The 14,943-nt window shown below is 39.0% G+C and overlaps 13 pseudogenes; all 13 read left to right on the plus strand.

The window, feature by feature from the left end:
• Window positions 1-1,230: 1,230 nt before the first annotated feature.
• Window positions 1,231-1,349, plus strand: LOC127959380 (uncharacterized; annotated as a pseudogene).
• A 370-nt stretch (window positions 1,350-1,719) lies between these two features.
• LOC127957402 (uncharacterized) lies at window positions 1,720-1,838 on the plus strand (annotated as a pseudogene).
• Window positions 1,839-3,108: 1,270 nt separating this feature from the next.
• On the plus strand, window positions 3,109-3,227 carry LOC127962496 (uncharacterized; annotated as a pseudogene).
• A 1,268-nt stretch (window positions 3,228-4,495) lies between these two features.
• LOC127959383 (uncharacterized) lies at window positions 4,496-4,614 on the plus strand (annotated as a pseudogene).
• Window positions 4,615-5,881: 1,267 nt separating this feature from the next.
• On the plus strand, window positions 5,882-6,000 carry LOC127959387 (uncharacterized; annotated as a pseudogene).
• Window positions 6,001-7,401: 1,401 nt separating this feature from the next.
• Window positions 7,402-7,520, plus strand: LOC127961289 (uncharacterized; annotated as a pseudogene).
• Window positions 7,521-7,890: 370 nt separating this feature from the next.
• On the plus strand, window positions 7,891-8,009 carry LOC127958302 (uncharacterized; annotated as a pseudogene).
• A 1,269-nt stretch (window positions 8,010-9,278) lies between these two features.
• On the plus strand, window positions 9,279-9,397 carry LOC127959391 (uncharacterized; annotated as a pseudogene).
• A 1,401-nt stretch (window positions 9,398-10,798) lies between these two features.
• On the plus strand, window positions 10,799-10,917 carry LOC127961294 (uncharacterized; annotated as a pseudogene).
• A 370-nt stretch (window positions 10,918-11,287) lies between these two features.
• LOC127958308 (uncharacterized) lies at window positions 11,288-11,406 on the plus strand (annotated as a pseudogene).
• Window positions 11,407-12,675: 1,269 nt separating this feature from the next.
• LOC127959396 (uncharacterized) lies at window positions 12,676-12,794 on the plus strand (annotated as a pseudogene).
• Window positions 12,795-14,195: 1,401 nt separating this feature from the next.
• Window positions 14,196-14,314, plus strand: LOC127961300 (uncharacterized; annotated as a pseudogene).
• Window positions 14,315-14,684: 370 nt separating this feature from the next.
• LOC127958314 (uncharacterized) lies at window positions 14,685-14,803 on the plus strand (annotated as a pseudogene).
• Window positions 14,804-14,943: the final 140 nt, after the last annotated feature.

The raw sequence follows: 14,943 nt of genomic DNA on the forward strand, positions 1-14,943 counted from the left end.
AAAAAAAAGAGTCAATGCTCATTCTTTGAATCTTAGCAGTCATGGACCTGTTTAGTGTCTGGATGGGAGACCGCCTCGGAATACCAGGTGCTCTAATATTATTGGAAATTTATTACTAATTATATAATAATCTTAAAAAAAAGAGCCAATGCCCGATCTCTTAATCTTAGCAGGTATTGGCCTGGTTAGTGCTTGGATGGGAGACCGCCTCGGAATACCAGGTGCTGTAAGCTTTTGGATTTTCATTCCTACTTATATAATGTATGGGCGATTTGATTGGCTGATCTTTAAATAGTCTTCTCTTTGCAGTATCCTTCGCTTGCGACCGTAACAACCTGGCTATGCCTGATCTCGTCTGCTCTCGGAAGCTAAGCAGGTTTGGTCCTGTATAATGTACCGGCGATTAGATTGGCTGATCTTTAAATAGCTCTCTCTTTGCAGCAGTCTTCGCTTATGGCCATTCCACCCTGGCTATGCCAGATCATGTCTGAGCTCGGAAACTAAGCAGGTTTCGGCCTGGTTAGTAATTGGATGGCAGACCCCCTGGTAATACCAGTTGCTTTAAGATTTTTGGAAATTTTTCACAAATTATATAATAATCTTGCAAGAAAAAAAGAAAGGAGTCAATGCCCCATATCTGAATCTTAGCAGGTATGGGCCTGGTTAGTAATTGGATGGGAGACACCCTGGTAATACCAGTTGCTTTAAGATTTTTGGAAATTTTTCACAAATTATATAATAATCTTGCAAAAAAAAAAAAAAAAAGAGTAAATGCCCAATCTTTGAATCTTAGAAGGTATGGACCTGTTTAGTGCTTGGATGGGAGACCGCCTCGGAATACCAGTTGCTGTAATATTTTTGGAAATTTGTACTAATTATATAATTATCTTGAAACAAAAAGAGTCAATGCCCAATCTTTGAATCTTAGCAGCTATGGACCTGTTTAGTGTTTGGATGGGAGACCGCCTCGGAAAACCAGGTGCTCTAATATTATTGGAAATTCATTACTAATTATATAATAATCTTTAAAAAAAAAAAAAAAAAAAAAAAAAAAAGAGTCAATGCCCGATCTCTTAATCTTAGCAGGTATTGGCCTGGTTAGTGCTTGGATGGGAGACCGCCTGGGAATACCAGGTGCTTTAAGCTTTAGGGTTTTCTTTCCTACTTATATAATGTACCGGCGATTAGATTGGCTGATCTTTAAATAGCTCTCTCTTTGCAGCAGTCTTTGCTTATGGCCATACCACCCTGGCTATGCCAGATCATGTCTGAGCTCGGAAGCTAAGCAGGTTTGGGCCTGGTTAGTAATTGGATGGGAGACCCCCTGGTAATACCAGTTGCTCTAAGATTTTTGTAAATTTTTCACAAATTATATAATAATCTTGAAAAAAAAAAGAGTCAATGCTCATTCTTTGAATCTTAGCAGTCATGGACCTGTTTAGTGTCTGGATGGGAGACCGCCTCGGAATACCAGGTGCTCTAATATTATTGGAAATTTATTACTAATTATATAATAATCTAAAAAAAAAAAAAAAAAAAAAAAAGAGTCAATGCCCGATCTCTTAATCTTAGCAGGTATTGGCCTGGTTAGTGCTTGGATGGGAGACCGCCTGGGAATAACAGGTGCTTTAAGCTTTAGGGTTTTCTTTCCTACTTATATAATGTACCGGCGATTAGATTGACTGATCTTTAAATAGCTCTCTCTTTGCAGCAGTCTTCGCTTATGGCCATACCACCCTGGCTATGCCAGATCATGTCTGAGCTCGGAAGCTAAGCAGGTTTGGGCCTGGTTAGTAATTGGATGGGAGACCCCCTGGTAATACCAGTTGCTTTAAGATTTTTGTAAATTTTTCACAAATTATATAATAATCTTGAAAAAAAAAAGAGTGAATGCCCATTCTTTGAATCTTAGCAGTCATTGACCTGTGTAGTGTTTGGATGGGAGACCCCCTGGTAAAACCAGGTGCTCTAATATTATTGGAAATGTATTACTAATTATATAATAATCTTAAAAAAAAAGAGCCAATGCCCGATCTCTTAATCTTAGCAGGTATTGGCCTGGTTAGTGCTTGGATGGGAGACCGCCTCGGAATACCAGGTGCTGTAAGCTTTTGGATTTTCATTCCTACTTATATAATGTATGGGCGATTTGATTGGCTGATCTTTAAATAGTCTTCTCTTTGCAGTATCCTTCGCTTGCGACCGTAACAACCTGGCTATGCCTGATCTCGTCTGCTCTCGGAAGCTAAGCAGGTTTGGTCCTGTATAATGTACCGGCGATTAGATTGGCTGATCTTTAAATAGCTCTCTCTTTGCAGCAGTCTTCGCTTATGGCCATTCCACCCTGGCTATGCCAGATCATGTCTGAGCTCGGAAACTAAGCAGGTTTCGGCCTGGTTAGTAATTGGATGGCAGACCCCCTGGTAATACCAGTTGCTTTAAGATTTTTGGAATTTTTTCACAAATTATATAATAATCTTGCAAGAAAAAAAGAAAGGAGTCAATGCCCCATATCTGAATCTTAGCAGGTATGGGCCTGGTTAGTAATTGGATGGGAGACACCCTGGTAATACCAGTTGCTTTAAGATTTTTGGAAATTTTTCACAAATTATATAATAATCTTGCAAAAAAAAAAAAAAAAAGAGTAAATGCCCAATCTTTGAATCTTAGAAGGTATGGACCTGTTTAGTGCTTGGATGGGAGACCGCCTCGGAATACCAGTTGCTGTAATATTTTTGGAAATTTGTACTAATTATATAATTATCTTGAAACAAAAAGAGTCAATGCCCAATCTTTGAATCTTAGCAGCTATGGACCTGTTTAGTGTTTGGATGGGAGACCGCCTCGGAAAACCAGGTGCTCTAATATTATTGGAAATTCATTACTAATTATATAATAATCTTAAAAAAAAAAAAAAAAAAAAAAAAAAAAAAGAGTCAATGCCCGATCTCTTAATCTTAGCAGGTATTGGCCTGGTTAGTGCTTGGATGGGAGACCGCCTGGGAATACCAGGTGCTTTAAGCTTTAGGGTTTTCTTTCCTACTTATATAATGTACCGGCGATTAGATTGGCTGATCTTTAAATAGCTCTCTCTTTGCAGCAGTCTTCGCTTATGGCCATTCCACCCTGGCTATGCCAGATCATGTCTGAGCTCGGAAGCTAAGCAGGTTTGGGCCTGGTTAGTAATTGGATGGGAGACCCCCTGGTAATACCAGTTGCTCTAAGATTTTTGTAAATTTTTCACAAATTATATAATAATCTTGAAAAAAAAAAGAGTCAATGCCCATTCTTTGAATCTTAGCAGTCATGGACCTGTTTAGTGTCTGGATGGGAGACCGCCTCGGAATACCAGGTGCTCTAATATTATTGGAAATTTATTACTAATTATATAATAATCTTAAAAAAAAGAGCCAATGCCCGATCTCTTAATCTTAGCAGGTATTGGCCTGGTTAGTGCTTGGATGGGAGACCGCCTCGGAATACCAGGTGCTGTAAGCTTTTGGATTTTCATTCCTACTTATATAATGTATGGGCGATTTGATTGGCTGATCTTTAAATAGTCTTCTCTTTGCAGTATCCTTCGCTTGCGACCGTAACAACCTGGCTATGCCTGATCTCGTCTGCTCTCGGAAGCTAAGCAGGTTTGGTCCTGTATAATGTACCGGCGATTAGATTGGCTGATCTTTAAATAGCTCTCTCTTTGCAGCAGTCTTCGCTTATGGCCATTCCACCCTGGCTATGCCAGATCATGTCTGAGCTCGGAAACTAAGCAGGTTTCGGCCTGGTTAGTAATTGGATGGCAGACCCCCTGGTAATACCAGTTGCTTTAAGATTTTTGGAAATTTTTCACAAATTATATAATAATCTTGCAAGAAAAAAAGAAAGGAGTCAATGCCCCATATCTGAATCTTAGCAGGTATGGGCCTGGTTAGTAATTGGATGGGAGACACCCTGGTAATACCAGTTGCTTTAAGATTTTTGGAAATTTTTCACAAATTATATAATAATCTTGCAAAAAAAAAAAAAAAAAGAGTAAATGCCCAATCTTTGAATCTTAGAAGGTATGGACCTGTTTAGTGCTTGGATGGGAGACCGCCTCGGAATACCAGTTGCTGTAATATTTTTGGAAATTTGTACTAATTATATAATTATCTTGAAACAAAAAGAGTCAATGCCCAATCTTTGAATCTTAGCAGCTATGGACCTGTTTAGTGTTTGGATGGGAGACCGCCTCGGAAAACCAGGTGCTCTAATATTATTGGAAATTCATTACTAATTATATAATAATCTTAAAAAAAAAAAAAAAAAAAAAAAAAAAAAGAGTCAATGCCCGATCTCTTAATCTTAGCAGGTATTGGCCTGGTTAGTGCTTGGATGGGAGACCGCCTGGGAATACCAGGTGCTTTAAGCTTTAGGGTTTTCTTTCCTACTTATATAATGTACCGGCGATTAGATTGGCTGATCTTTAAATAGCTCTCTCTTTGCAGCAGTCTTTGCTTATGGCCATACCACCCTGGCTATGCCAGATCATGTCTGAGCTCGGAAGCTAAGCAGGTTTGGGCCTGGTTAGTAATTGGATGGGAGACCCCCTGGTAATACCAGTTGCTCTAAGATTTTTGTAAATTTTTCACAAATTATATAATAATCTTGAAAAAAAAAAGAGTCAATGCCCATTCTTTGAATCTTAGCAGTCATGGACCTGTTTAGTGTCTGGATGGGAGACCGCCTCGGAATACCAGGTGCTCTAATATTATTGGAAATTTATTACTAATTATATAATAATCTTAAAAAAAAGAGCCAATGCCCGATCTCTTAATCTTAGCAGGTATTGGCCTGGTTAGTGCTTGGATGGGAGACCGCCTCGGAATACCAGGTGCTGTAAGCTTTTGGATTTTCATTCCTACTTATATAATGTATGGGCGATTTGATTGGCTGATCTTTAAATAGTCTTCTCTTTGCAGTATCCTTCGCTTGCGACCGTAACAACCTGGCTATGCCTGATCTCGTCTGCTCTCGGAAGCTAAGCAGGTTTGGTCCTGTATAATGTACCGGCGATTAGATTGGCTGATCTTTAAATAGCTCTCTCTTTGCAGCAGTCTTCGCTTATGGCCATTCCACCCTGGCTATGCCAGATCATGTCTGAGCTCGGAAACTAAGCAGGTTTCGGCCTGGTTAGTAATTGGATGGCAGACCCCCTGGTAATACCAGTTGCTTTAAGATTTTTGGAAATTTTTCACAAATTATATAATAATCTTGCAAGAAAAAAAGAAAGGAGTCAATGCCCCATATCTGAATCTTAGCAGGTAAGGGCCTGGTTAGTAATTGGATGGGAGACACCCTGGTAATACCAGTTGCTTTAAGATTTTTGGAAATTTTTCACAAATTATATAATAATCTTGCAAAAAAAAAAAAAAAAGAGTAAATGCCCAATCTTTGAATCTTAGAAGGTATGGACCTGTTTAGTGCTTGGATGGGAGACCGCCTCGGAATACCAGTTGCTGTAATATTTTTGGAAATTTGTACTAATTATATAATTATCTTGAAACAAAAAGAGTCAATGCCCAATCTTTGAATCTTAGCAGCTATGGTCCTGTTTAGTGTTTGGATGGGAGACCGCCTCGGAAAACCAGGTGCTCTAATATTATTGGAAATTCATTACTAATTATATAATAATCTTTAAAAAAAAAAAAAAAAAAAAAAAAAAAAGAGTCAATGCCCGATCTCTTAATCTTAGCAGGTATTGGCCTGGTTAGTGCTTGGATGGGAGACCGCCTGGGAATACCAGGTGCTTTAAGCTTTAGGGTTTTCTTTCCTACTTATATAATGTACCGGCGATTAGATTGGCTGATCTTTAAATAGCTCTCTCTTTGCAGCAGTCTTTGCTTATGGCCATACCACCCTGGCTATGCCAGATCATGTCTGAGCTCGGAAGCTAAGCAGGTTTGGGCCTGGTTAGTAATTGGATGGGAGACCCCCTGGTAATACCAGTTGCTCTAAGATTTTTGTAAATTTTTCACAAATTATATAATAATCTTGAAAAAAAAAAGAGTCAATGCTCATTCTTTGAATCTTAGCAGTCATGGACCTGTTTAGTGTCTGGATGGGAGACCGCCTCGGAATACCAGGTGCTCTAATATTATTGGAAATTTATTACTAATTATATAATAATCTTAAAAAAAAGAGCCAATGCCCGATCTCTTAATCTTAGCAGGTATTGGCCTGGTTAGTGCTTGGATGGGAGACCGCCTCGGAATACCAGGTGCTGTAAGCTTTTGGATTTTCATTCCTACTTATATAATGTATGGGCGATTTGATTGGCTGATCTTTAAATAGTCTTCTCTTTGCAGTATCCTTCGCTTGCGACCGTAACAACCTGGCTATGCCTGATCTCGTCTGCTCTCGGAAGCTAAGCAGGTTTGGTCCTGTATAATGTACCGGCGATTAGATTGCTGCAAAGAGAGAGCTATTTAAAGATCAGCCAATCTAATCGCCGGTACATTATACAGGACCAAACCTGCTTAGTTTCCGAGCTCAGACATGATCTGGCATAGCCAGGGTGAAATGGCCATAAGCGAAGACTGCTGCAAAGAGAGAGCTATTTAAAGATCAGCCAGTCTTCACTTATGGCCATTCCACCCTGGCTATGCCAGATCATGTCTGAGCTCGGAAACTAAGCAGGTTTCGGCCTGGTTAGTAATTGGATGGCAGACCCCCTGGTAATACCAGTTGCTTTAAGATTTTTGGAAATTTTTCACAAATTATATAATAATCTTGCAAGAAAAAAAGAAAGGAGTCAATGCCCCATATCTGAATTTTAGCAGGTATGGGCCTGGTTAGTAATTGGATGGGAGACACCCTGGTAATACCAGTCGCTTTAAGATTTTTGGAAATTTTTCACAAATTATATAATAATCTTGCAAAAAACAAAAAAAAAAAGAGTAAATGCCCAATCTTTGAATCTTAGAAGGTATGGACCTGTTTAGTGCTTGGATGGGAGACCGCCTCGGAATACCAGTTGCTGTAATATTTTTGGAAATTTGTACTAATTATATAATTATCTTGAAACAAAAAGAGTCAATGCCCAATCTTTGAATCTTAGCAGCTATGGTCCTGTTTAGTGTTTGGATGGGAGACCGCCTCGGAAAACCAGGTGCTCTAATATTATTGGAAATTCATTACTAATTATATAATAATCTTTAAAAAAAAAAAAAAAAAAAAAAAAAAAAGAGTCAATGCCCGATCTCTTAATCTTAGCAGGTATTGGCCTGGTTAGTGCTTGGATGGGAGACCGCCTGGGAATACCAGGTGCTTTAAGCTTTAGGGTTTTCTTTCCTACTTATATAATGTACCGGCGATTAGATTGGCTGATCTTTAAATAGCTCTCTCTTTGCAGCAGTCTTTGCTTATGGCCATACCACCCTGGCTATGCCAGATCATGTCTGAGCTCGGAAGCTAAGCAGGTTTGGGCCTGGTTAGTAATTGGATGGGAGACCCCATGGTAATACCAGTTGCTCTAAGATTTTTGTAAATTTTTCACAAATTATATAATAATCTTGAAAAAAAAAAGAGTCAATGCTCATTCTTTGAATCTTAGCAGTCATGGACCTGTTTAGTGTCTGGATGGGAGACCGCCTCGGAATACCAGGTGCTCTAATATTATTGGAAATTTATTACTAATTATATAATAATCTTAAAAAAAAAAAAAAAAAAAAAAAGAGTCAATGCCCGATCTCTTAATCTTAGCAGGTATTGGCCTGGTTAGTGCTTGGATGGGAGACCGCCTGGGAATAACAGGTGCTTTAAGCTTTAGGGTTTTCTTTCCTACTTATATAATGTACCGGCGATTAGATTGACTGATCTTTAAATAGCTCTCTCTTTGCAGCAGTCTTCGCTTATGGCCATACCACCCTGGCTATGCCAGATCATGTCTGAGCTCGGAAGCTAAGCAGGTTTGGGCCTGGTTAGTAATTGGATGGGAGACCCCTTGGTAATACCAGTTGCTTTAAGATTTTTGTAAATTTTTCACAAATTATATAATAATCTTGAAAAAAAAAAAGAGTGAATGCCCATTCTTTGAATCTTAGCAGTCATTGACCTGTGTAGTGTTTGGATGGGAGACCCCCTGGTAATACCAGGTGCTCTAATATTATTGGAAATGTATTACTAATTATATAATAATCTTAAAAAAAAAGAGCCAATGCCCGATCTCTTAATCTTAGCAGGTATTGGCCTGGTTAGTGCTTGGATGGGAGACCGCCTCGGAATACCAGGTGCTGTAAGCTTTTGGATTTTCATTCCTACTTATATAATGTATGGGCGATTTGATTGGCTGATCTTTAAATAGTCTTCTCTTTGCAGTATCCTTCGCTTGCGACCGTAACAACCTGGCTATGCCTGATCTCGTCTGCTCTCGGAAGCTAAGCAGGTTTGGTCCTGTATAATGTACCGGCGATTAGATTGGCTGATCTTTAAATAGCTCTCTCTTTGCAGCAGTCTTCGCTTATGGCCATTCCACCCTGGCTATGCCAGATCATGTCTGAGCTCGGAAACTAAGCAGGTTTCGGCCTGGTTAGTAATTGGATGGCAGACCCCCTGGTAATACCAGTTGCTTTAAGATTTTTGGAATTTTTTCACAAATTATATAATAATCTTGCAAGAAAAAAAGAAAGGAGTCAATGCCCCATATCTGAATCTTAGCAGGTATGGGCCTGGTTAGTAATTGGATGGGAGACACCCTGGTAATACCAGTTGCTTTAAGATTTTTGGAAATTTTTCACAAATTATATAATAATCTTGCAAAAAAAAAAAAAAAAAGAGTAAATGCCCAATCTTTGAATCTTAGAAGGTATGGAGCTGTTTAGTGCTTGGATGGGAGACCGCCTCGGAATACCAGTTGCTGTAATATTTTTGGAAATTTGTACTAATTATATAATTATCTTGAAACAAAAAGAGTCAATGCCCAATCTTTGAATCTTAGCAGCTATGGACCTGTTTAGTGTTTGGATGGGAGACCGCCTCGGAAAACCAGGTGCTCTAATATTATTGGAAATTCATTACTAATTATATAATAATCTTAAAAAAAAAAAAAAAAAAAAAAAAAAAAGAGTCAATGCCCGATCTCTTAATCTTAGCAGGTATTGGCCTGGTTAGTGCTTGGATGGGAGACCGCCTGGGAATACCAGGTGCTTTAAGCTTTAGGGTTTTCTTTCCTACTTATATAATGTACCGGCGATTAGATTGGCTGATCTTTAAATAGCTCTCTCTTTGCAGCAGTCTTTGCTTATGGCCATACCACCCTGGCTATGCCAGATCATGTCTGAGCTCGGAAGCTAAGCAGGTTTGGGCCTGGTTAGTAATTGGATGGGAGACCCCCTGGTAATACCAGTTGCTCTAAGATTTTTGTAAATTTTTCACAAATTATATAATAATCTTGAAAAAAAAAAGAGTCAATGCCCATTCTTTGAATCTTAGCAGTCATGGACCTGTTTAGTGTCTGGATGGGAGACCGCCTCGGAATACCAGGTGCTCTAATATTATTGGAAATTTATTACTAATTATATAATAATCTTAAAAAAAAGAGCCAATGCCCGATCTCTTAATCTTAGCAGGTATTGGCCTGGTTAGTGCTTGGATGGGAGACCGCCTCGGAATACCAGGTGCTGTAAGCTTTTGGATTTTCATTCCTACTTATATAATGTATGGGCGATTTGATTGGCTGATCTTTAAATAGTCTTCTCTTTGCAGTATCCTTCGCTTGCGACCGTAACAACCTGGCTATGCCTGATCTCGTCTGCTCTCGGAAGCTAAGCAGGTTTGGTCCTGTATAATGTACCGGCGATTAGATTGCTGCAAAGAGAGAGCTATTTAAAGATCAGCCAATCTAATCGCCGGTACATTATACAGGACCAAACCTGCTTAGTTTCCGAGCTCAGACATGATCTGGCATAGCCAGGGTGAAATGGCCATAAGCGAAGACTGCTGCAAAGAGAGAGCTATTTAAAGATCAGCCAGTCTTCACTTATGGCCATTCCACCCTGGCTATGCCAGATCATGTCTGAGCTCGGAAACTAAGCAGGTTTCGGCCTGGTTAGTAATTGGATGGCAGACCCCCTGGTAATACCAGTTGCTTTAAGATTTTTGGAAATTTTTCACAAATTATATAATAATCTTGCAAGAAAAAAAGAAAGGAGTCAATGCCCCATATCTGAATTTTAGCAGGTATGGGCCTGGTTAGTAATTGGATGGGAGACACCCTGGTAATACCAGTCGCTTTAAGATTTTTGGAAATTTTTCACAAATTATATAATAATCTTGCAAAAAACAAAAAAAAAAAGAGTAAATGCCCAATCTTTGAATCTTAGAAGGTATGGACCTGTTTAGTGCTTGGATGGGAGACCGCCTCGGAATACCAGTTGCTGTAATATTTTTGGAAATTTGTACTAATTATATAATTATCTTGAAACAAAAAGAGTCAATGCCCAATCTTTGAATCTTAGCAGCTATGGTCCTGTTTAGTGTTTGGATGGGAGACCGCCTCGGAAAACCAGGTGCTCTAATATTATTGGAAATTCATTACTAATTATATAATAATCTTTAAAAAAAAAAAAAAAAAAAAAAAAAAAAGAGTCAATGCCCGATCTCTTAATCTTAGCAGGTATTGGCCTGGTTAGTGCTTGGATGGGAGACCGCCTGGGAATACCAGGTGCTTTAAGCTTTAGGGTTTTCTTTCCTACTTATATAATGTACCGGCGATTAGATTGGCTGATCTTTAAATAGCTCTCTCTTTGCAGCAGTCTTTGCTTATGGCCATACCACCCTGGCTATGCCAGATCATGTCTGAGCTCGGAAGCTAAGCAGGTTTGGGCCTGGTTAGTAATTGGATGGGAGACCCCATGGTAATACCAGTTGCTCTAAGATTTTTGTAAATTTTTCACAAATTATATAATAATCTTGAAAAAAAAAAGAGTCAATGCTCATTCTTTGAATCTTAGCAGTCATGGACCTGTTTAGTGTCTGGATGGGAGACCGCCTCGGAATACCAGGTGCTCTAATATTATTGGAAATTTATTACTAATTATATAATAATCTTAAAAAAAAAAAAAAAAAAAAAAAGAGTCAATGCCCGATCTCTTAATCTTAGCAGGTATTGGCCTGGTTAGTGCTTGGATGGGAGACCGCCTGGGAATAACAGGTGCTTTAAGCTTTAGGGTTTTCTTTCCTACTTATATAATGTACCGGCGATTAGATTGACTGATCTTTAAATAGCTCTCTCTTTGCAGCAGTCTTCGCTTATGGCCATACCACCCTGGCTATGCCAGATCATGTCTGAGCTCGGAAGCTAAGCAGGTTTGGGCCTGGTTAGTAATTGGATGGGAGACCCCTTGGTAATACCAGTTGCTTTAAGATTTTTGTAAATTTTTCACAAATTATATAATAATCTTGAAAAAAAAAAAGAGTGAATGCCCATTCTTTGAATCTTAGCAGTCATTGACCTGTGTAGTGTTTGGATGGGAGACCCCCTGGTAATACCAGGTGCTCTAATATTATTGGAAATGTATTACTAATTATATAATAATCTTAAAAAAAAAGAGCCAATGCCCGATCTCTTAATCTTAGCAGGTATTGGCCTGGTTAGTGCTTGGATGGGAGACCGCCTCGGAATACCAGGTGCTGTAAGCTTTTGGATTTTCATTCCTACTTATATAATGTATGGGCGATTTGATTGGCTGATCTTTAAATAGTCTTCTCTTTGCAGTATCCTTCGCTTGCGACCGTAACAACCTGGCTATGCCTGATCTCGTCTGCTCTCGGAAGCTAAGCAGGTTTGGTCCTGTATAATGTACCGGCGATTAGATTGGCTGATCTTTAAATAGCTCTCTCTTTGCAGCAGTCTTCGCTTATGGCCATTCCACCCTGGCTATGCCAGATCATGTCTGAGCTCGGAAACTAAGCAGGTTTCGGCCTGGTTAGTAATTGGATGGCAGACCCCCTGGTAATACCAGTTGCTTTAAGATTTTTGGAATTTTTTCACAAATTATATAATAATCTTGCAAGAAAAAAAGAAAGGAGTCAATGCCCCATATCTGAATCTTAGCAGGTATGGGCCTGGTTAGTAATTGGATGGGAGACACCCTGGTAATACCAGTTGCTTTAAGATTTTTGGAAATTTTTCACAAATTATATAATAATCTTGCAAAAAAAAAAAAAAAAAGAGTAAATGCCCAATCTTTGAATCTTAGAAGGTATGGAGCTGTTTAGTGCTTGGATGGGAGACCGCCTCGGAATACCAGTTGCTGTAATATTTTTGGAAATTTGTACTAATTATATAATTATCTTGAAACAAAAAGAGTCAATGCCCAATCTTTGAATCTTAGCAGCTATGGACCTGTTTAGTGTTTGGATGGGAGACCGCCTCGGAAAACCAGGTGCTCTAATATTATTGGAAATTCATTACTAATTATATAATAATCTTAAAAAAAAAAAAAAAAAAAAAAAAAAAAGAGTCAATGCCCGATCTCTTAATCTTAGCAGGTATTGGCCTGGTTAGTGCTTGGATGGGAGACCGCCTGGGAATACCAGGTGCTTTAAGCTTTAGGGTTTTCTTTCCTACTTATATAATGTACCGGCGATTAGATTGGCTGATCTTTAAATAGCTCTCTCTTTGCAGCAGTCTTTGCTTATGGCCATACCACCCTGGCTATGCCAGATCATGTCTGAGCTCGGAAGCTAAGCAGGTTTGGGCCTGGTTAGTAATTGGATGGGAGACCCCCTGGTAATACCAGTTGCTCTAAGATTTTTGTAAATTTTTCACAAATTATATAATAATCTTGAAAAAAAAAAGAGTCAATGCCCATTCTTTGAATCTTAGCAGTCATGGACCTGTTTAGTGTCTGGATGGGAGACCGCCTCGGAATACCAGGTGCTCTAATATTATTGGAAATTTATTACTAATTATATAATAATCTTAAAAAAAAGAGCCAATGCCCGATCTCTTAATCTTAGCAGGTATTGGCCTGGTTAGTGCTTGGATGGGAGACCGCCTCGGAATACCAGGTGCTGTAAGCTTTTGGATTTTCATTCCTACTTATATAATGTATGGGCGATTTGATTGGCTGATCTTTAAATAGTCTTCTCTTTGCAGTATCCTTCGCTTGCGACCGTAACAACCTGGCTATGCCTGATCTCGTCTGCTCTCGGAAGCTAAGCAGGTTTGGTCCTGTATAATGTACCGGCGATTAGATTGCTGCAAAGAGAGAGCTATTTAAAGATCAGCCAATCTAATCGCCGGTACATTATACAGGACCAAACCTGCTTAGTTTCCGAGCTCAGACATGATCTGGCATAGCCAGGGTGAAATGGCCATAAGCGAAGACTGCTGCAAAGAGAGAGCTATTTAAAGATCAGCCAGTCTTCACTTATGGCCATTCCACCCTGGCTATGCCAGATCATGTCTGAGCTCGGAAACTAAGCAGGTTTCGGCCTGGTTAGTAATTGGATGGCAGACCCCCTGGTAATACCAGTTGCTTTAAGATTTTTGGAAATTTTTCACAAATTATATAATAATCTTGCAAGAAAAAAAGAAAGGAGTCAATGCCCCATATCTGAATTTTAGCAGGTATGGGCCTGGTTAGTAATTGGATGGGAGACACCCTGGTAATACCAGTCGCTTTAAGATTTTTGGAAATTTTTCACAAATTATATAATAATCTTGCAAAAAACAAAAAAAAAAAGAGTAAATGCCCAATCTTTGAATCTTAGAAGGTATGGACCTGTTTAGTGCTTGGATGGGAGACCGCCTCGGAATACCAGTTGCTGTAATATTTTTGGAAATTTGTACTAATTATATAATTATCTTGAAACAAAAAGAGTCAATGCCCAATCTTTGAATCTTAGCAGCTATGGTCCTGTTTAGTGTTTGGATGGGAGACCGCCTCGGAAAACCAGGTGCTCTAATATTATTGGAAATTCATTACTAATTATATAATAATCTTTAAAAAAAAAAAAAAAAAAAAAAAAAAAAGAGTCAATGCCCGATCTCTTAATCTTAGCAGGTATTGGCCTGGTTAGTGCTTGGATGGGAGACCGCCTGGGAATACCAGGTGCTTTAAGCTTTAGGGTTTTCTTTCCTACTTATATAATGTACCGGCGATTAGATTGGCTGATCTTTAAATAGCTCTCTCTTTGCAGCAGTCTTTGCTTATGGCCATACCACCCTGGCTATGCCAGATCATGTCTGAGCTCGGAAGCTAAGCAGGTTTGGGCCTGGTTAGTAATTGGATGGGAGACCCCATGGTAATACCAGTTGCTCTAAGATTTTTGTAAATTTTTCACAAATTATATAATAATCTTGAAAAAAAAAAGAGTCAATGCTCATTCTTTGAATCTTAGCAGTCATGGACCTGTTTAGTGTCTGGATGGGAGACCGCCTCGGAATACCAGGTGCTCTAATATTATTGGAAATTTATTACTAATTATATAATAATCTTAAAAAAAAAAAAAAAAAAAAAAAGAGTCAATGCCCGATCTCTTAATCTTAGCAGGTATTGGCCTGGTTAGTGCTTGGATGGGAGACCGCCTGGGAATAACAGGTGCTTTAAGCTTTAGGGTTTTCTTTCCTACTTATATAATGTACCGGCGATTAGATTGACTGATCTTTAAATAGCTCTCTCTTTGCAGCAGTCTTCGCTTATGGCCATACCACCCTGGCTATGCCAGATCATGTCTGAGCTCGGAAGCTAAGCAGGTTTGGGCCTGGTTAGTAATTGGATGGGAGACCCCTTGGTAATACCAGTTGCTTTAAGATTTTTGTAAATTTTTCACAAATTATATAATAATCTTGAAAAAAAAAAAGAGTGAATGCCCATTCTTTGAATCTTAGCAGTCATTGACCTGTGTAGTGTTTGGATGGGAGACCCCCTGGTAATACCAGGTGCTCTAATATTA

The sequence above is a fragment of the Carassius gibelio genome, chromosome A3 (assembly GCF_023724105.1).
Source record: "Carassius gibelio isolate Cgi1373 ecotype wild population from Czech Republic chromosome A3, carGib1.2-hapl.c, whole genome shotgun sequence".
In the NCBI taxonomy this organism is placed as follows: domain Eukaryota; kingdom Metazoa; phylum Chordata; class Actinopteri; order Cypriniformes; family Cyprinidae; genus Carassius; species Carassius gibelio.